We start from the raw sequence: 23,842 nt of genomic DNA, 5'->3' as shown, positions 1-23,842 counted from the left end.
GAGGACTCTTTAGCCTACAGGAGTCAGAACAGTTCTAACAGGGACCATGTTCTCTGCTGACCCTATGTGTCCCTGGCTCAGTCGGAGGGATAGAGAGGAATGCTTTTTGGTTTTGATCACTTTCTTTTGGGGCAGTTTAAGCTTGCCTCTTGCTCTTCCAACAAATCCATAAGATTGTGTTTACTCTCTTCTCTTCTCTTTCCTGTTTTTTGGAATTTTAATTTCCTAGTCATTGAAAATTGTCTGTTTTCCAACTTTCACCCCCTCCACCCCCTACCCCGACCTTTATTCTAATCCCCTAATCCCATTTTAGCAAAGTATTGAGCTTTTGGGTTTTTTGTTTTTGTTTTTGTTTTTTCTCCCTGTAGTTTTCTGGCTGCCTTGGGAAGTTTACCCAGCCCCCCACTCCTTTTTTTTAACCAAAAGTGAATTTTGCTTATTTGGACATTTAAAAATTAATGTCTTCTAGTTTCCATGAGACTGGTTTCTCTCACTTTTTTAATCATTAGACTTCTTGAAAGAGGTCTATACTTAGTCAATACTTAGTGTCGTCACATCTCATTAATTCCTCAACCCATTACAGTCTGGCTTACACCAACACCGTGCAATTAAAAATGCTTTCTCATCAGTATCCTCCCAATTGGCCAGTTCAATGGCCCCACTCTTCCTTGTCACCCTGCTTGACATTTATGCAACATTTGACACGGTTGACCAGCCACTCCTTATTGAAACTCTTCCCCTTCTCAGGCTCTTTTATTTCATAGGCTCTTGCCTCTCTAAGCTTTCTTCATGGGCTTCCTTTTCTGGTTCCTCCTGCCTTTTGATGTTGTTTTTCTAGGGGATCTATTTACGGTTTGCTCACACCATACACCCTTACTCTGCTTTATTGTTCCCAGTAACCCCAAATGCATTGATGAAGTTCTCTGGCTTATAATTTCTCAGCTGAACTCCAGTTCGTAGTTCCTAGAGCCTATAGGACATTTTCAGCTGTTTTCTCTGAATGTGATGGATGATGACTATTATTCTCGTTATCGTCATTATTAAATTCTCTTTGCCTTTGCTCATGCTGTTTCCTTGGTTCCTCCTTCACCTTCCCTGCTTGGAGCACTCCTGCTAGCTATTCAAGACCAGCCCCCCTCCTGCCACTTGCTCTTCAGAATATTCTCTGTCACTCTGAAGAGGAGTTTTTGTTATTTCCTTTTTTCTTTTGGAGCATTTTGATAGTGATAATGACTAACATTAATCGAATTCTTAGATGCTATTCTCTGATTTAAGTTTTCATGGATGATCTCATTCAATCTGCACAGAAACCTCTGACAGGTACTTTTATCATCCGCTGATTTTGCTTGAGAAACCTGACTCAATGTAATAACTTGTAGGTTCTCACAATAAAGTTTCAAACCCAGGTAGCCTGAGTTCCTCTGCAAATAACTGGAGCTCACTTTTACTGACTGCCTACTTTGTTCTGGATTTCTGTATTATCCTCCTTTAGTCCCCAGAACACTGTTACAAAGTGTTACGAAGTACAATTATTATATCTATTTTGTGAATGAGGAGACTGAGACACAAATAAGCTAAGCAACTTGCTCAAAAGCTGCCTAGCCCCCAAAGTAGCCAAGTCAGGACGCACTTTTATTTACCTCTGTTATAGAACTTCCCAAATCGTTCTATAGTTAACTACCTAGGACATCTTTCACTCTTCTCTCTGCTCTGTGAGGTTCCCGATGATGTTCCTTCCAACTTTTTATCCCCTATATCTAGTCACAAAATAGAAATTCAATAAATGTGGAGAGAGAGACTGATAAACAACAGATTGGTTACTGTTGTCTTTGGGTCATTTTTCTAGGACAGTTGATATGCATCCATTTTGTTCTGTTTTCCATGGCCAATCATTTCTGTGTGTGTAGCATTGTGAAGCCAAATGTGAAAATGCTGTCTCTGCAAACTTTCTTTCTGAGTAAAAATAGTTTCAGTTCCCAAAGGTAAAATAATTGCTGCCCTGACAGCCTGTATCTTCTTCCCTCACCCTTTAGCAGTTTTTAGCTGTTGTGTCCAGATGGAAGGTTTAGTTGAAGAGACCCTTAATCTATTCAGAGATAAATACCACATTTCACAGAATATAAGCCTAAGACAAACTTAAGTCATGTTGCGGTTTGAAAGAGGCCGTCTTCTGTTGAGTGAGGTAGTATCTGTCCATCTCAGGTACTTGCTAGCTCCATTACCCGACCCCTTCCTCCCTTCCCTCTTTCCTCCCTCCCTCCCTCCTTCCTATAGCTGAACCTTACTTCATGCTGAAGATGTCGCATAAAATTGTATCTCTCCACTCTCTCCAAAACAGGTTGGTTTTGTAATTTTTCAACCATAAAATACAGTACTTTGCATCAATACAGCGCAATATATATATTCATTTTTCTTGTTTTGTTTGTTTATAAAATTACAGAAGTATTGGTGTACCTTGTTTTTTTGCACCTCTCTTTATTGCCCTTCAGATATGTTGCAGTTTTTACAAATTGAAGTTTTGTGGCAACCCTGCGTCGAGCAAGTCTGTCGGTACTACTTTTCCAACAGCATTTGCTCATTTTGTGTCCCTGTGTCACAGTTTGGTAATTCTCACAATATTTCACACTTTTCAATTATTATTATATTTGTTATGGTGATCAGTGATCTTTGATGTTACTGTGATGCCTTCCTGAAGGCTCAGATGATGGTTAGCATTTTTTAGCAATAAAGTACTTTTAATTAAGTTAGGTACCTTGTTTTTTTTAGATACAATGCTACTGGACACTTAATAGACTACAGTGTAGCGTAAACATAACTTTTAAATGCACTGGAAAACCCCAAAATTCGTGTGACTCCCTTTACTGAGCTATTTGCCTTATTGCAGTGGTCTGGAACCAAACCTGCAATATCTCTGAGGTATGCTGGTAGTACATGTTTATTGTAGAAAATATTCAGAATGTAAAGTTATATGTAGTAAAATTTTAAGTTTCCTAAACTGAGATCACATCATACATACTATCTTCAGCACATTTTTCATGTAATAATATATCTTTCCATGTCTGTGTTTTTAATGTTCTTAATGGTGACATCGTGTTCCATGTTAAGGAGTATGTATCTTATTAGCCAATTCCCCTTAGAAGAATGTGTGGTTTGGGCTCCACAATGCTAAATATACACATATCTTCGTGCCCAGGTGCAAGAATTCTGTAGCTAATTTCCTAGAAATAGAGTTGCTGGGTCAGGGAGCATGTATTCTTATTTTGATAGAGTCTTCTGTGGTATATGATCTCTAATGATGGCCTCCCATATTCACATCCTTAGATGGAACCTCACATTAAATCTGGGCTACCTATCCTTACAATTTTAATTTTAATTTAACTAATAAACATAGTTAAATCTATATACTTGAACTGACATTGAGAATTAATCTGAATCTATAACTTCTTCCTCCCCCTGAACATGACAAGACTGGTATCATGCTTTTACTTTTCCCTTTCCTCCCCATCTTTATTTTGACTAGATCATTTGGAATTTTCTAGACTTGCTAATTTTTAAAATGCTATTCCTCTATTTCTTATGACATTTCCTAATAACTGAATTGAGCCTCACAGCCACATTATTTTTTTTAAAGTGTTTTTTTGTTTGTTTGTTTGTTTGTTTTTAATTTCTTTATTTATTTTGGCTGTGTTGTGTCTTCGTTTCTGTGCGAGGGCTTTCTCTAGTTGAGGCGAGCGGGGGGCCACTCTTCATCGCGGTGCGCGGGCCTCTCACTATCGCGGCCTCTCTTCTTGGCGAGCACAGGCTCCAGACGCGCAGGCTCAGTAGTTGTGGCTCACGGGCCCAGTTGCTCCGTGGCATGCGGGATCTTCCCAGACCGGGGCTTGAACCCGTGTCCCCTGCATCGGCAGGCGGACTCTCAACCGCTGCGCCACCAGGGAAGCCCACAGCCACATTATTAAAAATAATTTAGAGTTAACTATAAGTGCTAGTGGGCTTTGTTTCTCATCCCCTTGTAGCATGTTATACTTTTTGAAAATTCTTCTTTTATTTTAAATTCCTTTTTTGTACTTTGTATTTTTTTTCCCAAAAGAGATGCCTGGGTGGTAAAGTTTATAAACCACTGTGTATATAACAATATCTTTATTTTTTCCCTCATACTGAATTGATATTTTATCTGGTTATGAAATTCTAGGTTCAAGATAATTTTTTCTTAGCTTTTTGAAAGCATTTCTCTATTATCCTTGAGTACTCCATCATTGATATAAAATATGATGGCCAACTGATTTTTGTTCTTTAGGTAATCTTTTTTTTTCTCCTTGGAAAATTTTTAGATTTTCTCTTTGTCCTTGGAATTTATAATCTTACTAGGATTTGTTTGTGTTTTTATTTGTTTGCTTTTTAAAATTTTCTGACGCAACACTTCGTTGGCCATTTTCAGAAGGAACATTCAGAATGTCAGATCCTAAAGCTCTCCTAGCAAGAAGATTCTGAATTTTCTTTTATCATTATTTCTTGCTTTTTATCTTAAAGAAAAAACAACCCCCAAAAAACTAACAGGCTGTGAGAAACACCAAAACAGTAGACAGAAAAGGAGAAACAACATTTGCAGTCCATAATTTAAAAAAATCTTCTCAACAGTTATTAATCATAGTTTATTATTTTTACCATTTTTTTCCTATTGAAATAGACCTGAATATCTAGAAATAATGCTATCATTCTTTTACAGCCAGACCCAAGAAACTTAGATTATAGAACTGATGTATTCCTGTGGGGAAAAATTTGCTCTCTGTACCCCAAAGCCTCACTCATTTTCTTAATAAAATTGAAGATGGGCTTGCCCTGAAGATTAATTTGGCCTCATTCTTTATAAAATCATTTTCAACAATTTAACAAGTGAATTTAGATTACATATCTAGATGGTATGAATTTCTGAAAAATATATTAATAATATATAACATGCAATATATCAACAAGAAATCCCTAGCTAAATAAATAGCTTAAATGTATTAAAGGAAAAAAAGTAGGTCTGACTGAATATCCATGGGCTAATCTTTACTGAATGTTGCTCTGTGCCAGGCTCCTCTCTCTACTGTTTTCATAAGCATCTGTCCTTTAATTCTCACATTAGTCCGATGAGGCAAGCGTTGCCATTACCCTAATTTTATGTAGGAGGAAACTAAAATTGGTAGAGCTTGCGTGGGGCCACACAATTAACAAATGTGCAAATTAGCGAAGTCAGGACTTGAATCCAAGTTGCCTCATTCCTTGGGGGTGTTTGCTTAAGGTACATGGTGGTAAGGAAAGTGTTCGGGAGCTTGATCTCTGCTCCCCGTAATCAGAGAAGATATTCTAGAGGCTGTGGTTCCTCAAGGGATTAGCCAGGTGAGGAAGAGAAGGGCATTTCAGAAAAGGGCAATTTTTACAATGACATGGAAGAGCGAAGAATGTGGCTCACTGGGGAGAACTGTATATTGTTGGGTGTGGATGTAAGTGTCTCTCTGTGGCTGTCAACTTTTGTGAGGCATGGTGGATTTGATTCTTTGGGTTTTATCAACAAAATGTGTGTTCACAGTTGTCCAGCAGTTCACATCAATGGTGAAGGTGGTTAAAATAACAGAGCTGATGGAGACCTGGTTATTTCAATCATATAAACATAGCGTTAAGATTTGGTTTCATCTATTTAGATTGGGGGCTTAAATTACCATGGATTTCAGATGAAATTTATCATAAAACACACTATGGTCCAATCCTATTTGCTCATCAGAATAATTGACAGTAAAGTTCAGGACAACAGTATCAGATCTGCATGATTCTGGCCCATAAGCATTTCAAATAGGCTGTCCACTTATGAGTAGGCCCCTATCAGGAAGAGTGAGAATGCACACCAGAGGAAAAATGTTAGTAAGTAGAGTACTTTCAATTTTGAGCTTTCAGAGCATTTCTATGCACATAAATGAATCAAGAGCCAGTTGAATAGTTAAGAAAATGCTTTACACAGAGCTCTTTAAAATTTAACAGGTGTCAAAGAAATTCTACCAAAGAAGCTAAAGAGGACTTTGAGTGTGTTTTATGTTCAGCATTATTGCCTGACACAAGGACAGAATGTGAGACCGAGTATCTTCATCAGGGGAATGCTTAAATTCTAACTCAGTTTAGATTTCATCATGTGCCAGAAATATCTTGGATGATTCTATCAATTCCCTATAAAATAATGCACCAGTTCTTACACATCTCGTACCCATAGAACATAATGAAAAACTTGCAATGATGAGTTGTATTGTGATTTTATTAAGTCATCTACTATGACTGCTCTGTGTCATGTTTATCTGTGGGAGCCAGTGCAGTGTGTGTGTTAGGTTAAATTCCTTCTGTAATTTGAGCCCCTCTCCATTGGAGTGATCTCTGACCACTTTTAAGGCCTTGGTATTCCTTCAAAAACAAAGGCCTTATCTCTTCAGATCGCACCCTGAATTCCATTTGCCTCTGAATTCCAATCAAAGAAAACTGAATAATCCAATTCCCTTTGAAATTTTTGATGCAATCTGATGTTGACAAGGATCTCCAGAGTAGTCTATGTGAAAAGTATGCTCTCCTGCTGGATCATTGCCCACATTGGTTTTTTAGTATCTGATTCAAAGCTGTTTAAAACAAGGTTTCTCTAAAGTCTCTTACATTATCACAGCTTGGATAAATTGACTTTAGTGGAAAACATCTTGACATATCAGCTTCATGAATTTAGAAAACGTAAGGGTTTTGTCAGAGAAAAGTGTGGTATGATTAAACCTTGATATGATTTTAAAGAAGTGATTTGGAACAAAGCTTTGTTTAGGAGATGGGCGAAATTTCTAAGGACTGACTTACAGTCTGAGACTGGCTGACCTGTAGAATTTGTGATTCTCATGCAACATCAAAGAGGGGACGGAGGATACAAGGATAAATTTACAAGTCACAACATGTTTTCTGGGGCATGAACATTCTCCTCTCTCCTCTGGCCCCTACATTTTATCCTTCAGTGGCCTTCTATTACAGCAGTTCTCTGAACCTCTCCGGCACTTAATCTCTTTATTCTTTTGTCTTGTTTTCAAGTTGTTCAAGTGTTTTCTTGCCTCCACAACCAGATTGAAAGTTCCTGGAGATCAAGGGCCATGTTTTATACTGCTTTTGTGACTATCACAGTATCTAATAGTATGCTGAGTTCACAGGAGACCCATCAATCCTAGTAAAGTGGAACCAAATTGAATAAGTAGCTTTGGTAATCTTGACCCAGGGCCAAGCAGAATCCACAAAATCTATTGGTCCTCACTGGCAGCCACATCACATTTCATTTCTGTGCCCAAGTAATCTCCTGCCTTAGCTATCCACGTACCATCTTCTCCTCAAAAGGCATCTTCTGTTTTGGAAAATTTCTAGGTTTTTCTCATCTGTAGTCCCTTTTCATCTTGAATGCCAGGTCTAGGTATATGGCATTAAATGTATTTTTTTGGTCAATAATTAACAAGTTAATAAATTATACCTGTGTGATTGCCTAGTCTCATAGGATTTAATAGTAAATATATGCTTACAGTCCTTGTAAGCGGTTTCTTAGTATATCAATTTAATTTTTATTGAGCGTGGCAAAATTATCATTTTTGTTGGAGTTCATCTTTGCTTCCAGAACCCAAGCTATTTATTTATTTTTTTGTTTCCTCTTTTCTCTTAAAAATGTGTATTTCCTTTTATTCTAAAATCAATAAGTAGTTATGGTAAAGATTTTGGCAAATACAGGACAACAAGAAAATTAAATCCATCCATAATTCCATCGCCTAGAGTTAATGTTTTTAAGATAATTTCCTGCCATACTCTTCCCATGTATATGTGTATGCATGACCCTCAGTCTGTTAGCTTGGATGTATAAGACATATTTTTTTATCTTCTTAAACCCAAATGAATTCTGACCTTATCCTTCAGCTGTCCTTCCAGAGGATATTATAATCACCTTGCCAACTGTGAGGAAATTTCACTTATAGTTTTATTATAATTGACTTGAAATTATAATCAATCCATGAAAAGTAGATTTTTTTTTTCTTTTTTTTTTTTGGCGGCACGCGGGCCTCTCACTGCTGTGGCCCCTCCCGTTGCGGAGCACAGGTTCCGGATGCGCAGGCTCAGCGTCCATGTGGCTCACGGGCCCAGCCGCTCCACGGCGTGTGGGATCTTCCTGGACCGGGGCACAAACCCGCGTCCCCTGCATCGGCAGGCGGACTCCCAACCACTGCGCCACCAGGGAAGCCCAAAAGTAGATATTTTTATAATATTCAGTCTCCCATCTAAGAATATGGTGTATAACCTTTGTCAAGTTTTCTTTTGTCTTCTGATAAAATGTTGTAGGTTACCCCCCACCCCCCTGTGGGTGCAGAAATTCTACTCTTTTCTAAGTTATTTCTAGGTGTTTAACTTTTTTTATTGCAATTGTGAAAAGTCTCTTTTTATACTTACATGTACTGTTATTAATGATATTATTTAAGAAAATTGCTGATTTTTTTTTGTATTTACTTTTTCTTCAACCATATTAGTAAATTTTCTTATTAGTTATATTAATTTTCAGTTTACTTCTTGGAAATTTTTAGCAGATCATAGCACCACGGGCAAATGATAACAGTTGTACCTCTTATTTCCATTTCATGTCTTATTACATTGACTAAAATTTTCAAGAATAAGATTAATGGGGGAATTCCCTGGCGGTCCAGTGGTTAGGACTTAGCACTTTCACTACCGGGCTGGGTTTGAGCCCTGGTCGGGGAACTAAGATTCTGCAAGCCACTCGGTGTGGCCAAAAAAAAGAAAAAGAAGAAAGAAAAAAAGAATAAGATTAATAATACTGATATCTCTATTTTAAAGAGTTTGTGTCCAGTGTTTTATAGATTTATATCATATTATCTGCTGTTTTGAGATAGGTGCTCCTTTTTATGCTGAATAATTAATAGTTTCTTTTAAAAATTATTCTTTGCACGAGACTTTCTGAAGAATTTTGTAGCTATCTGTTTAAAAAACTATTGTGTAGAGAGTAAAAGTGTCAACATGGGCATAATTTACTAATTTATTGGTCATTAATGGATAGTGATATGGTAATTATAGTAATAAATAGCATTTGTAACATTTGTTTACATTATTTCACTTAGTTAGACTTTATTATCCATTTATATTTTTGTTTTTATCACTTGTATTTGCATTTTTTCCTTCTTCCACTGCATCGTATCTTCTTAAGGAGTCATATTATTCCTTTGTAACATCTTACAGTGTCTTCTAAAGTGTTCACATTCCATGGATACTTGTTGTTGATGACCTACTAACCGAGTATCGATCATAATAACAACAATAATAGTGACGCTGTATTTATTTATTGACTATTTACTATGTACCCAGGCAGTTCCAAGAACCTTATATGCTACCTTTTTAATACACACAATAATCCTTTAAGGTTGATATTATTATTATACCCTTTTTTCTGTTTGAGGAAACTGAGGGACTGGGAGAGGTTAAGCACGTTGCCTAGGAATTGATAGAGCCTGGAATTGAATCCAGGCATCCTAATCCCAGAGCTATGTTCCCTTCCATGGATGGTCATGTTCTTGTGTAAGTCATTCTGGTAAACTTCCTTAAATGAAATATCAGTCCTCCTTTATAACTATGAAACCTGGTGCAACCAGTAGAATGGGGTAAGACTTGAAATGTGTTTTTCTGGAATAGCAATTAATTTTTTTTTTTTTTTACTTCTCAGGATAGAACTTTTGATTCTTCTATGTGAAATGGCCCTAAGAATGTTTTATTCAGTAATCTTTATAGCTTTTCCTAGCCAGCATAACTTTGGTTATCTCTTAAATTTTTGTTTTGCAAAATTCTTTATTTTTGTTGAAAACAAAGATTATTTTATCACTGTGGCAGAATAAATAGTCACCATTAGTAAAGTTACAATGATGATGCACATGTCCTTGGAATAGTTCATCCTCAGAGAGTTTTAACTGCTTAAACTTTGTATATTCTGTTGGGTGGAGGGTGGTGGACTCGCCAGAGGCTGGATGGAAAGAAAATGGGGCTCTGGTCCAGCTTGGCTCTAGTCATATGTGAGGCCACTGGAAAACCAGAGAAGTGTTTTTATCCATAAAAAGGGTATGTAGGGCTAATGAAAACTACACTAGAGGGCTTCCCTGGTGGCGCAGTGGTTGAGAGTCTGCCTGCTGATGCAGGGGACACGGGTTCATGCCCTGGTCCAGGAAGATCCCACATGCCACAGAGCGGCTGGGCCCGTAAGCCATGGCCGCTGAGCCTGTGCATCTGGAGCCTGGGCTCCGCAACGGGAGAGGCCACAAGAGTGAGAGGCCCGCATACCGCAAAAAAAAAAAAAAAAAAAAAAAAAAAAAAAAAAAAAGCGTATGTAAAACTAAGTAAAATATGATTAAGTTTTCTTCTAGGGCTAGAAGTTTATTATCAATATAAAAGTTATTATCAATATTAATTCAGAAATTGTAAGGATATATTTTTGATAAATACCAAAGCATCAAGCCCATTAAACTTTTTTTTTTGCCATTTGAAAACTCTCAACATCTTGTTTAATTAATATAAAATACATTAGTTGAAAATCTTAAAAATTACCAATTTAATGTATAAATTACATATCTTCAATTTTAAGTGATAGAATTATATCATTTTTATGATCCCTTAGAAAATAATTTAATTGACTCCTATAGATACATTTTAACTGCAATCATATTTATGTTCCCTCTCTTTACCCCATATGTTAACAACAATTAAAGTAAGAACAAAACAATAGTCACCTCCGGATTCCACTATAAATACAGTGCTTTAGACAGAGTATATTTTCAGGTTATCAAACACTCTATTCATTTCCATAGTTTCAGGTCTACCAATAAAAAGCTATCTTTCCATAATTTTATTTTCTACTAGCTTAGATTATAAATAGCTCTTAGACTTGATATTTTTCAACAATTGTCATGCTTCTTTATTGAAAAAGAACTTTTTCTCACATTCATTTTGTATCTCCCAGTAGTGTCTACCTTTAGTGTTTTAATTACAGGTTATTTTGGGCTATGGGCATAAAAATGAATTAGTTTGGAAGCTAAATTTCATTACTCGTACTGCAAAGATAGGTCCAGTAACAGATGCAACAAATTTTAACTATCATTTCCGTCAGAATCACAGATGGTATTGATGTGGAAGACATCTGTGGCACAGGCCAGAGGAGAGACGGTTGGCTTTCTCTTAAAGTCAGGGCAAAGGATGTGGCAAAAAGAGATCTAAGGATGCCATGAGGAATTTCAGCACTGCTCTTGTGTGCACTCAGGTCATGGTAAATCAATTATAACAGATTCAGAGGCCAGCTATGGGGAGCCCAGGTGCACAATGGGTACTGGGTGTTCCAGGGTTTTCCTACTTTGTTCCTGGCAGAATCTAGAATAGATAATAGATGTTATAAATTGTTTGCGCTTAAAAAGTAGATAGAAAAGACTCTAAGTGGGAGAAATGCTTTGTCAGGTGGGAATATGGTCACAGCAAGTTTGAATCCCCTTATACTATTGCTGAGGAAACTTGAATGTCAGATGTATGAAGCAGCAAGGTGAATAGATAAAACCTATATTAGAAAGATGAAAAGGGAAAAAGTGGGGCAGCACTGTACTGTTAATTGAGTGTATTGACCACAGGATATAAAATATGGGCTTAGATGATCCATTTGTTACTTTAACAAATATTGTCACATACGTATTATGTGCTAGAAACTGTGACAGTTGCTGAGAGACAATGATATGTAATTTAAACATGGTCCCTGCCTTCCCAGAGTTTATAGTCTTGTGGGAGAGCCTTTGTGCATATTAAAACACTAGCACAAGTGTAAAAGATAAATATATAGTTGAAACAACATTTTTTCTTTTTCCTATTCTCAAGGTTTGTATTTGTACTATTTTTTCCACGATCATAAGCTATAAATGCTGGTGTAGCAATAAACATTTTACACGTATTAATTCATTTAGTCTGCACACCACTCTGTGTCAGGTGTCCCCATTTTACAAATTAAAGCACTTAGGCATAGAAAGGTGACAGTAATTTACCCAGGGTAGAACAGCTTCTAAGCTGGAGAGCTGGGAACTGAACCCTCGCAGTGTCGATCCAGAGTCTATGGTCTTCATCATGACTATGTATATTGCAATGATGCAATTGTTTGTGCTAAACTTAATGTAAATCTTTGTCCAGAGCATTAGTACTTATACATCTCCCTTTTATTGTGTCATAATGTCCAGGTGGGCCATGTCATTGATGTTTTCTGGAGTGCCCTGCGTACAACGAAGCTTTGGAATGTGTTATTGATAACTGACCTCACCAATCAGGCAGAGAAGGTCATCTTGTTGCATAAGTGATGTTGGCAGACTTCCTAAAATGCAGTTTTAATCCTGCTTTAATCCTGATAGCTGTTATCAGGTGACTTCAGTTAACAGGTTTTTAAATAAGAATAAACCCTGGGAACGTAAGGAGGACATAAGATTATCTTAGCTCACGCACAGGCCAGAAAGTTCCAGGCGTTTGGGATACAGTGATGCTCCAGGGAGGCTGGCAGGACACCTGGTGACCCAACAGCATCTCTTAGAGGAGGTTGTCGATGGGATAACACTTCTCTGCCTGCTTTTTCTCCACAGTTCAGTTCCCTCTACACGATATCCTTTTTGTCTTCCACATTTATTCGTGATAGCACGCACCTTCTTTTTTGCTTTTCAAATGTTTATTTGTCTTATGTGGGTGGAATGCTGCAAGAGTGCAAAGAAACTTATGCATTTAGCCCTGTTTCCCTGCTGTTCACATTAGTTTAGTAAAAGAAGATTAAGTAACATTAAAGGGAATGGAAGAAATAAGTATAAATATATCCAGGGTAGTGATCCTCTGATTCACTAAAGGATGAACTGAAATTGTTGGCCCAATTTGACATTTATGTGAGAGCCTAGAGAAATTACTTTCCCTTTAACTCCCCTACACTTGTGAAAAAGGGGAGTGGACAACATTTATGTTACAAGACAGCAATCTTTTATTGAAACATTTTTTGTCTAAAACTATGCATGGAGAGATTAATCTCTTGTTCATAAATTAGGATAAGTTTAACATCACTATTCCAAACCAGTATTATTTACAAAAAAGAACCTTTGCTTTATCGCCAGGTTCACAGGACTAAATTTTAAACCAACTTCAGTCTAGCTTTTAAAATCTTCCTGCCATCAAATGCCCAGCAAACCTTATTAGGGTAGGGGGCAGCCTTTTGATGACAACATTCATCATTCACGAGGGGTGCAGAACCACAACTGAGCAACAACAGCAAAAGATTAAATCATTCCAAACAATTCCTATTTGTTCTCCAGAAGAATGTCTAATTCTCCCCTTCTATACAGACAGGTGGGAGAGGAACCCTACAGAGAATCATAATGTTAATGAAATTAAACTCTTCAAAAAGTGAACAAGATGGTTTAGTGTATATATGGATGAACTGCAGTCGATGACACTAGCAGATAATAAACTTAAACCCAGGTTAACACACACCCCAACAGCTGGCCAGCTCAAATAGTTACTTCTCATTTAATCTGGATCACCTGTGCAATTTTTTATTCTCTAGTAAAATACATTGCCAAAATCTTTCAAAGCATATAAGGGGCAGGCTTCTTAGAAATTCAAACTAAAATATTAAATAATAAAAATTGCTGGCTTATTATACAGTTTCTGACAGACTCCAATATGCTGGGTGACAGAAAGTAATTCTATCTCAGTTGCTAGCAAAAAGGTAAATCTTGTATGTACATAGAAAGACAATATTACAAGACTATAGTGTTACCTACCAAAACAAGAATATCTAGAATGTAATTTTCAGTAAACACTTGGGACGAAGGGCAATCAGAATATGAGAAAGCAAAATCCACATAAATTAATTCTTAATTTGAGAAATCAATAAAATGTATACATAAATTGATAAATACTGTCTCCACAAGTCACTAATTCCAAGGACTAGTTAGTGGTTAGTTTCTAACTAAATTATTACAGGACATTCTGGTGTATTCTGTCTTCTTGTGATCAGTAGCACGCGCCTTCTTATTACGCTCTGCTTCCACTGCTTCATGACATCTACTGCACGTTTATTTCCATAGTGCTCTATGTTTGCTGACATAGTTGCAAGCCTCAGATTTACATTCCCCGTGAGACAGTATCTGATGGGATCTGGTTTAAGGCACCTGGTTAGGGCAGATGTTTGGCGCTGGTCCCGCATGAGCTGATGGCCAGTCTGGAGTCAGTTGCCCTTGACTCAGGAGCTGACCCCTGTCTCCTAATTTATGGTCAGGTTCTGATGATACTTAGCATTTGATATATCGGAAGCCTTCTGCAGGAAGTTCTGGGCATGTCAGGCACTCTGAGAATCTGAGAAGGGTGTAGTGAAACTGTCAGACAAAGTTGCATAGCTTTCCCAGTATAAACATATTATTGATTTATTTCTACATTGAATGCCTATGTGACCCAAGTCAGTAATTTGTGACGCTGTGGGTTGGGGAACAGAGAAAGAATCTGCTTGTTAGAATAGAAAGAGAATTAGGGGCTAAGGATCATGAAACTGTTAGGATATTATGAATATTAACATTTAAAGACATTTCTAAAAACAGAGTTGTCAATTATGTGGTTAATTGTGAAGTTGTTGATAGCAAAGTGATAGGGCAGAAAGGAACCTCAAGAGATTATCTAGATCATTTTCCTACTACAAAAGATTAAAAGAAAAGAGGTGGTTGTCAACCATTTAAACATTTGTATCTAAGGAAAACTCCTTAAAATCTGTAGAGTAACATACTCTTGAGAAGGCACTAAAATAAAAAGCCTCCTCCTCTGTTCCCCATTGTCTCTGTCCATTTCTCTGCTTTATTTTCCTTCTTAGCTTCTATTACTACCTGCATACTAGATATTGATGTTTTTGTTTGTCATTGTCTACACTGTGAGAATATAAACTTCATGTAGCAGCTTGGTCTTGTTCTTCCTCCGTTATATCTCCTATGCTTAGAAAGTGCCTGGCTTATGGTAGGTGCTTATAAATATTTGTTGAATAAATGAAACAATTAATATATGTATTGAAAAGTGTCTGGATGAATAGACACCTAATTGTTAACAATACCCATCTCTGGGGAATACAGTTAGCAAAGCTGGGAGAGGATTGGAGGAAAGAGGTAGAATGGTGGGCTTTTATAAACCTCAATGTTGTTTACATTTTGCATTACTTAACAAAACTATATTTGACTTGATTTACATTTAACTTTTTAGAAATGCACCTATTGCATAAGCAAGTGAAGGCATATGTATATATTATGTTGTAATGCAAACGTATGTTTACTAATGTCCTATATCCTTTTACAGTGAATATGTCCAATTTTCTGTAGTGAGGTGGTAAGTTCCTTTTCAGGGAGGGCTCATATTTTTTAAATCTATTTTTACTATTTCATATGTGGTAAGAAATTAATATTAATTATTGACCAAACTTCTGGGGCAAAACAAAACAACATTAATACCAATTTTTAAAATAAGAGTATCTTCCAAATGTATGGAAACAGCCTCTCACCAGTATTCAGCAAAATAATAGAATTTCTGGTAAGAATACTTGCAGCCACTTAAGCAGCAATTGATCATAAACAATAAATAGAATCAGTTTTTAAGGATAAAAATTCTGCCAATACACATAATAGCTTTTTTAAAAAGACTATAAAATTGCAGAATTAAAGATGAAGAGTATATTAGTCAGGAAAACAGAATTTGAACCACATTTATTTCAGTAAACATATTTATTATGGGGAAATAATTACAAAAGGCATTAGCAGTGCCTGAAAGTCAGACGGAGAAGGAAGGCAGCCAGAGGTTAGCAATAGCAAGAATCCTCTATCACCTTTAGAGCTGGATGAACTAAGGCAGAAAGTCACCTGAGGCCAGCACCACTAGGTAGGAACTGGGACTGCTCATTGGCAAAGGGAGGGGCTATCTATTAGGGGCTAGAACCACAAAGGAGAGACTCTCTGATTGGTCTATGTAGGAGATATAGTCACTACCCGAAGGAGAAAGAGAAGAAATACTCTGTCTTCTTCCTTCTCCCTACCTTCAGTCTCCCACTAGTGCCTGCCATTGGCCAAATCTTTCAGGAAGTCATTCTGAAAGGCATCCTGGGAAATGTAGTTTACAGAGTTTTGTCCCTTGAAATACAGTGCAGATCAGGTAAAATTAGGAACGGTTTTGAGAACAGGCAAATAACCTGAACAAATGGCATAATAAAGGAAAAAATATATTCTATTCATGCGATAGTCGAGTTTTATACAAAATATTTTTAGATATACTTAGTCACGTGAATTACTTTATACATTTATTTATATATTTGGGTAAGAATATCCGTGTGGTTTGAAGAACAGCATTAATTATTTCTCAGCCTTTTTATTCAAGAATCCTTTTCACAGTAATAGATAATATTGTCAATCACCTTATTGATCCTTTACTCCTGTATTATTTTAATAGTGTATTATGGCATCAAAAATAAACACACGTTTCTTTCTCACTTCATGGAGGGAATCTTTGTCACTGTGCTAAATTTTTCAATGTTTAAAAAAACATTTTTTTTCTGATTTGTTTCTAAATGGCAAACTAAGAGAGAGACTTGGAGGCTATATTTTTATAAGCATTTCTCATGAAAAATCTTTTCCCCACCGATAAATTAAAAGCCAAATTAGACATAACTGACATTATATTTTCTCTTTTTAACTTTGGCTTTTGAAATATTGGAGACATTTCACCGTGCAGTGTAGGAATTTGAATTAAATGAATGCACCTTATGGATCTTTTGAGGATCATCTTGAGGTGAATTTGCAGAATTATTATCATTTATCGCTTTTCACCGACTATGTAATTGAGAAGATTCTCCCAGTGATTTATACCGCCATTAATACTTTCTATTAATTATGATTTGGAAGATGTAGTAAGTATAATGTTAATGAATGTGTTGAATGATGTTGGATTAATTGGAATGACAAAAACGCCTTAAGCAAAGAGTGATAGTTTGAGACTATCGGCAAATCCAAAAATAAAGCTGTTATTTACTTTGTGTCCTGCCCTGTCCTTAGAAATCTGACTTGTCCAGAGCAAGAAGTTAGGTCAAATATGACGGGTTCAGAGCAAGAAGTTAAATTCAGTCTTCAATTGTCGTTCCTAATATTTGGGAAAAAAACTTTTTTAATTGTGGAAATTTGAAACATACACAACAATAATTCCGAGTACAGTTCACCCAGCTCTGACCAGTGTCAACTCATGACCAGTCTTGGTCTGTATATTCCCTTTCCTCTCCCCCTGAATGCCACTGGATTATTCTAAAGACAACCGCAGATATCATATCGCTTCATCCCTTGTTTTAACAAGCCTTGTTAGGGGGTGGGGGTGGGGCGGCTGGTTGCTTTCCATCTACTAGCGTAGTAGGAGCATCAACGCAAAGTCCATCTGCTTCCCAAGAATGGCTGTCATTCGTGTGCCATGATGTTGGAAATTACCAGGGAATTATGTATCCTTTGGTGTATTGTTCTAAATTTAGGCACTAGGTAAACAATCTTGTAAAATGCACACATACTTCTTAGGATGGGAAATGTTAATTTTTAGAAATCATTAGTATGCCTTTTAAAATCAGATTCATGTACAATCATCCCATCCAAGGTAGAACCATAATGAAGTAGGATTTTGGATAGAAATATTCTAGAGATAATTAGAGATGTCACAAAAAAATTCCAGAACCTAGAACTTGCTCTTCACCAGTCATGGCCCTGGAAATTCTGTGACGGCGCAGTGGAAGAAGGAGGGGAAGACTGTGGAGAAACAAGCAGAGGAAGGATTCTCTTCCCACTTTACACAACTTCCTTGGAAAATAATATCTCTGTTCATGGCGTCAGTTATCCCGTGTTGATGACTTCCAGATCTGTATTTCTGCATCTCTCCTTAGCTCAGGTTCAAACACCTAGTAGATATTTCTACATACTACCTCCTCCTTATCCAATTGATTATCCAAGTCAGACACCTGAAAATCATGCTCATCAGACCAGGCAACCATCAGTTCTTATCCTGTCTGCCTCTGAAAAGCGTTTCAATGTTTCTCTCTTCCACTGTCCCTGCCAGTGGGGACAGTGGCCAGAACTAGTGAGCTTATCTTAGACCCAGTTCATTCTCCATTCTTCTATTAGAGACGCATTGAATATGCAAATTGAATATCTCTCCAGTCTCAAGTTCTTAAAGTTACCCTTGTGTATGGCAAATATGATCCTTTGTGAGCTAGCCTTGTGCTACTTGTTTGGCTCATCTCCTACCATTTCTTAGTGACTTAGCACCTAACTGATGGAAGTATGTGTAGTTCTCCAAATATGCCAAAATGCTGAGTCTGATTTAGAAAACCTGATTCAGATGAGGCCTAAGAATTTGTATTTCTAATAAGATTCCAGCTGATGCTGCTGACCCACAGACTAGACTTTAGTAGCAAGGCTCCAGGAACTATTCTTACCCTATTCCTTAGTTATTAACAGTCAGAGGTTTTTCTTTTCCTTGCCCTCCATTTGGTGTTAACTGTGCTATATCTTCGGCCGTTTTATTTTTCAGAACAGAACCGGTCAGATTCTCTCCCTAAATCACATACTTGGCCAAATCCTTTTTACCCTTCAAGTCTCAGCTCAAATGCAAATTTCATTTAGAAAACTGCTCTGAATCCCATGGGAAGATTTGGGCACCTCTTCTCCTATGTACATTGCATTTCTTATTTTCTTCCATATGGCCCTAACACATTACACTGTAGATTCTTGTTTGTCTATATCCCGATTCAAAGTGTTCCCAGCAATTACTCACAGTACCAGGGACGTGGAAGAAACAGAAAATACTTTTTGAAAAATAGAGACATGAACACCCCCGCCGCATCACCACTCCCCCCCGCCGCAACTTTATGATCGTCTTTTGATATCCCCATGGCATTTCCAGAACTGTATGAGGAACAGATAGTTCTAAGGAGTTTTAAAGGTTTATGGACCACAGACCTCAGAGATTAATTACAATCCCATGTTAATAATAATATGGTCACCAGAGGCTAAGGGCCCAGGAGTGTCTCTGGGCAAGCTTACTAAAGCAGCCTTTCGGGCTTCGATTAAGTGGTCATGGTCTGTCTAGCCCCTGGGCTTTTAGGCCCAGAAAAGATGATTTGTCAGGATCTTGACTGAATGTCCCTTTCTCACGGGCAGATTCACATTAACCCAGGTTTTAAGATTGATGTATAATTTAGAAAGTCAACCCATTCATTCACTGTGAGACGTTATGGCCTTAAGAACCAGAATAGGACTTCCCTGGTGGCACAGTGGTTAAAAATCCGCCTGCCAATGCAGGGGACACGGGTTCGAGCCCTGGTCTTGGAAAATCCCACATGCCACGGAGCAACTGAGCCTGTGCTCCACAACTGAGCCTGCGTGCCACAACTGCTGAAGTCTGTGCCCCTAGAGCCTGTGCTCCGCAACAAGAGAAGCCACCGCAATGAGAAGCCCTCACACCGCCACGAAGAGTAGCCCCCGCTCGCTGCAACTAGACAAAGCCCACGTGCAGCAACAAACACAGCCAAAAATAATAAATAATAATAAGAAGAAAAAGAACCTGAAGAGTAGAATCCACATGATTACCCCTTTCCTTGCTGTGATCAAGCTTTAAGGAAAGTCAAGTATTAATTCAATTTTTTTTGGTAGAGCAGAATCTGAAAAGTAGGATTTAGAGAAATTGGGTGACTCTCAGCATCAGTAAGCTAGCTTGAAACATCCAAACCATATTAGGAATAACTTTGTGAATGGGATCAGAAATAGTCTGTGGTCACACATTTTGCCTCCATCTCCACCATAAGGATGGATTTTCATTGGGGCTGGAAATGCTCACATGCAAAATCTGATGATGGAGGGTGCTTGTCCCAGAGTGGGCCCTGCCACTGTTTGCCTCTGGGGCTCTTCCTTTACTATGCTTCCATGGCAATGAACTCCCTTTCGGATTGACTCATCTTTCCATAGAGCAATTCTCTCTCTCTTTTTCTTTTTCTTTCTTTTAGGTGACTTTGCATAACTCTGCCCTGGTTCTTCACTTGTTTTTTTCCCATCACTTCTAAGTTCTAGAAGGCACTTTCCAATAGAACCCCAAGTGACTCCAGACCCCACCCCCACCCTTCCCCTCTGTCGAGGAAAGGACTGGCCTTAGAAAGAGGGCTGATGACTCTTGGGTGTGATATAGTGGTTCAACATCCCCAGCACAACTTAGCATAAAAAGGAAAAAATAAATGTTCATCTCCTTTACCAAATACTCTATATGCAGTAAGTTCTTTTGAGTTGAATGAAAAAGACTCTGGGGGATGGGCACTTTGCCCCTTCTCCCTCTTTGTGAGCTGATTTCACTGGGAGTGGAGGGTGGAGTGCCCATCACAGGATTAATGATCTCTGTTCCAAATCCCACATTTTATAAATTTATTTATTTTTTTAAATTTATTTTTGGCTGCGTTGGGTCTTCTTTGCTGCGTGTGGGCTCTCTCTAGTTGCGGCGAGCGGGGGCTACCTCTTCGCTGTGGTGCGTGGGCTTCTCGTTGCGGTGGCCTCTTTGTTGCGGAGCATGGGCTCTAGGCACGCGGGCTTCGGTAGTTGTGGCTCGCAGGCTCTAGAGCACAGGCTCAGCAGTTGTGGCGCACGGGCCTAGCTGCTCCATGGCATGTGGGATCTTCTTGGACCAGGGCTCGAACCCATGTCCCCTGCATTGGCAGGCAGATTCTTAACCACTGCGCCACCAGGGAAGTCCCCAAATCCCACATTTTAGACTGTAGTTTTCTTGCATTGCCGTGAACTTATTTGGAGCGAGGGAATCTGCAGATAAAGCAAAGAAAATCCTAGTAAATTATGAGAAGGGTAATAAATGACAGGGTGAGGATGAGTATAACTGCATCGTGATTGCTAAGGCTAATAGTTCTTGAAATATGTTATCAAGGGAAGTTATAATTTTTCTCCTTATTGGATATAAATGTTTAAATTATCGACCACTTTCTTTAGTTTTCTGGTGGTAGGAGACTGACACAAGGCAGTGTTTCTCTATCCTTAACGCCTCTGAATCCTCTAGGGGTCTTGTTAAAATGCAGATTCTGACTCAGTAGGTTTGAATCCAAGTGAGTCCTGAGTTTCTGCATTTCTGACAAGATCCCAGCTGATGCTGTTGGTCCACATGTCACAGGGTGGGTAGAAAGGTGTTACAAGATTCCTGGAGGCCTATCCCACCCCCTCACTTAATTATCAGCTCAGTCAAAACTCTTCCTTTTCCCTATCATTTGCTCTATTTTACCTGCTTTCTGGCTGCAGCCATTTCGTTTTGCAGAATCAACCACGTCACCCGGTAGGAAACGCTTCTTAGTCTTGTGGGTTTGCATGGACTTGGAAACATTCAGTCATTGGGAAGCGTTAAACAATAAGGAAAAATGAGTGGAGGGAGAGGGTTCTGTGTGGGTGGAGGAGGAGAGTGGGGTGTGTGTGTGCATGTGTGTGCATGTGTGTGCGCATGTGTGCATGTGTGTGTGCATGTGTGCATGTGTGTGTGCGCGCATGTGTGTATGTGTGTGTGCATGTGTGTGCGTGTGTGCGCGCGCATGTGTGCACATGTGTGTGCGCATGTGTGCGCGCATGTGTGCGTGCGTGTGTGTGCGTGTGTGTGCATATGTGTGTGCATGTGTGTGCGCATGTGTGTGCATGTGTGTGCGCATGTGTGTGCGCATGTGTGTGTGCATGTGTGCGCGCATGTGTGCGCGCATGTGTGTGTGCATGTGTGTGTGCATGGCGGGGAGTGGGGTGTGTGCATGTGTGTGTGTGCATGGCGGGGAGTGGGGGGTGTGCAGGTGTGTGTGTGGATGGCGGGGAGTGGGGGGTGTGCAGGTGTGTGTGTGGATGGCGGGGAGTGGGGGGTGTGCAGGTGTGTGTGTGGATGGCGGGGAGTGGGGGGTGTGCAGGTGTGTGTGTGGATGGCGGGGAGTGGGGGGTGTGCAGGTGTGTGTGTGGATGGCGGGGAGTGGGGGGTGTGCAGGTGTGTGTGTGGATGGCGGGGAGTGGGGGGTGTGCAGGTGTGTGTGTGGATGGCGGGGAGTGGGGGGTGTGCAGGTGTGTGTGTGGATGGCGGGGAGTGGGGGGTGTGCAGGTGTGTGTGTGGATGGCGGGGAGTGGGGGGTGTGCAGGTGTGTGTGTGGATGGCGGGGAGTGGGGGGTGTGCAGGTGTGTGTGTGGATGGCGGGGAGTGGGGGGTGTGCAGGTGTGTGTGTGGATGGCGGGGAGTGGGGGGTGTGCAGGTGTGTGTGTGGATGGCGGGGAGTGGGGGGTGTGCAGGTGTGTGTGTGGATGGCGGGGAGTGGGGGGTGTGCAGGTGTGTGTGTGGATGGCGGGGAGTGGGGGGTGTGCAGGTGTGTGTGTGGATGGCGGGGAGTGGGGGGGGTGTGCATGTGTGTGCGTATGTGTGCATGTGTGTATGTGCATGGCGGGGGGTGGGGTGTGTGGATGTCTGTGTGTGCATGGCGGGGAGTGGGGTGTGTGTGCATGTGTGTGTGTGCATGGCGGGGAGTGGGGTGTGTGTGCATGTATGTGTGTGCATGGCGGGGAGTGGGGTGGGGTAGGGAGGAAAAATATACAATAGGTCTCATTGGAATGTGGAAATGTGTGTATGTAAGAGACCTGTTAACTCATGTCTAAAATAGCATAACACTCCAGCATGGTTGGGCAAGTATAGTAGCAAGATGGGAAAAAAAAAAATCTAGGGAAGGTCCAAGAATATTTGGGAATAATATAACACTCATGGTTTCTTTGCTTTTTTCTGTTGCAAGTTGGATGTAGTTCTCTGCTGTTCAGAGTTCACTCTGTTCCCTATCCTGTCTTGCAAAGATGAGGTGAAAGGTATTACAAAGGGAGAAATTTCTACTGTTTGTGGCCAAATAGTACTCAGGATGTCATTATTCCAGTTTCACCTAAATCTTCTTTCCAAAGTGTCATTATATAATTTCTCTGCAGAAATCCCACTTAACACCCTGACCTTCCTGACTTTGCTCTTTTACTCTTTTTAAACCTTGTCTTTGTAAAAATTACATATCAATGTGGAGGATTACTTTCTTTCCTTAAAAATAAAGCGGCACCAAATTTCTGTTGTCAGTTTTTCATTTTAACTACCCTCTCCCCACTTCAGTTCTCTTCAGTGAGGAATTCCCTATGTATTTTATACTATTGTTAGTTTTCTCTTATTTATCAAAGTATCTGCTACAAAAATACTATTATCAGGCTTTAGAGAATGAAGACGTTTTAAAATAATGCAAATAATCAAAATCTCCAATGATCACATGGCAGTAAAACACTTCAAAGAATTTTCCCTTGGAGAACCTTTTTGAAGACCCAAATCTTTCACCAGAAGACTCAAAGTATTTGGTAGGCCTGTCTGTCAAATAGTTTTCTGTGATTTTTTTTTTTTTCCTCTTGATGGGAAGAAAACCAAAACGCAATATGCAGTAACTTAAAAAAACAAAAAGGAAGAAGACTGCTAGATGTATTGTGATTGTGATAAAATTCCAACTTTCAAATTCAGATTTAGTTATAGTGCTCTGTTTTTCTATCAAGTTTACATTTCATGTCTGTCTATGCAGTACTGTAGTTAAGGCATCTCTGTGGAAAATTTGTGCTTGTTCAGAAGAAATTGGCTTTCTTGGAGATGTCACTGGGAAATGCTACTTTTTTTTTTTTTTTTTTTTTTT

Source organism: Lipotes vexillifer, unplaced genomic scaffold, assembly GCF_000442215.2.
Source record: "Lipotes vexillifer unplaced genomic scaffold, Lipotes_vexillifer_v1.1 scaffold569, whole genome shotgun sequence".
Classification (NCBI taxonomy): Eukaryota; Metazoa; Chordata; class Mammalia; order Artiodactyla; family Lipotidae; genus Lipotes; species Lipotes vexillifer.
This window is presented reverse-complemented; position numbering follows the sequence as displayed.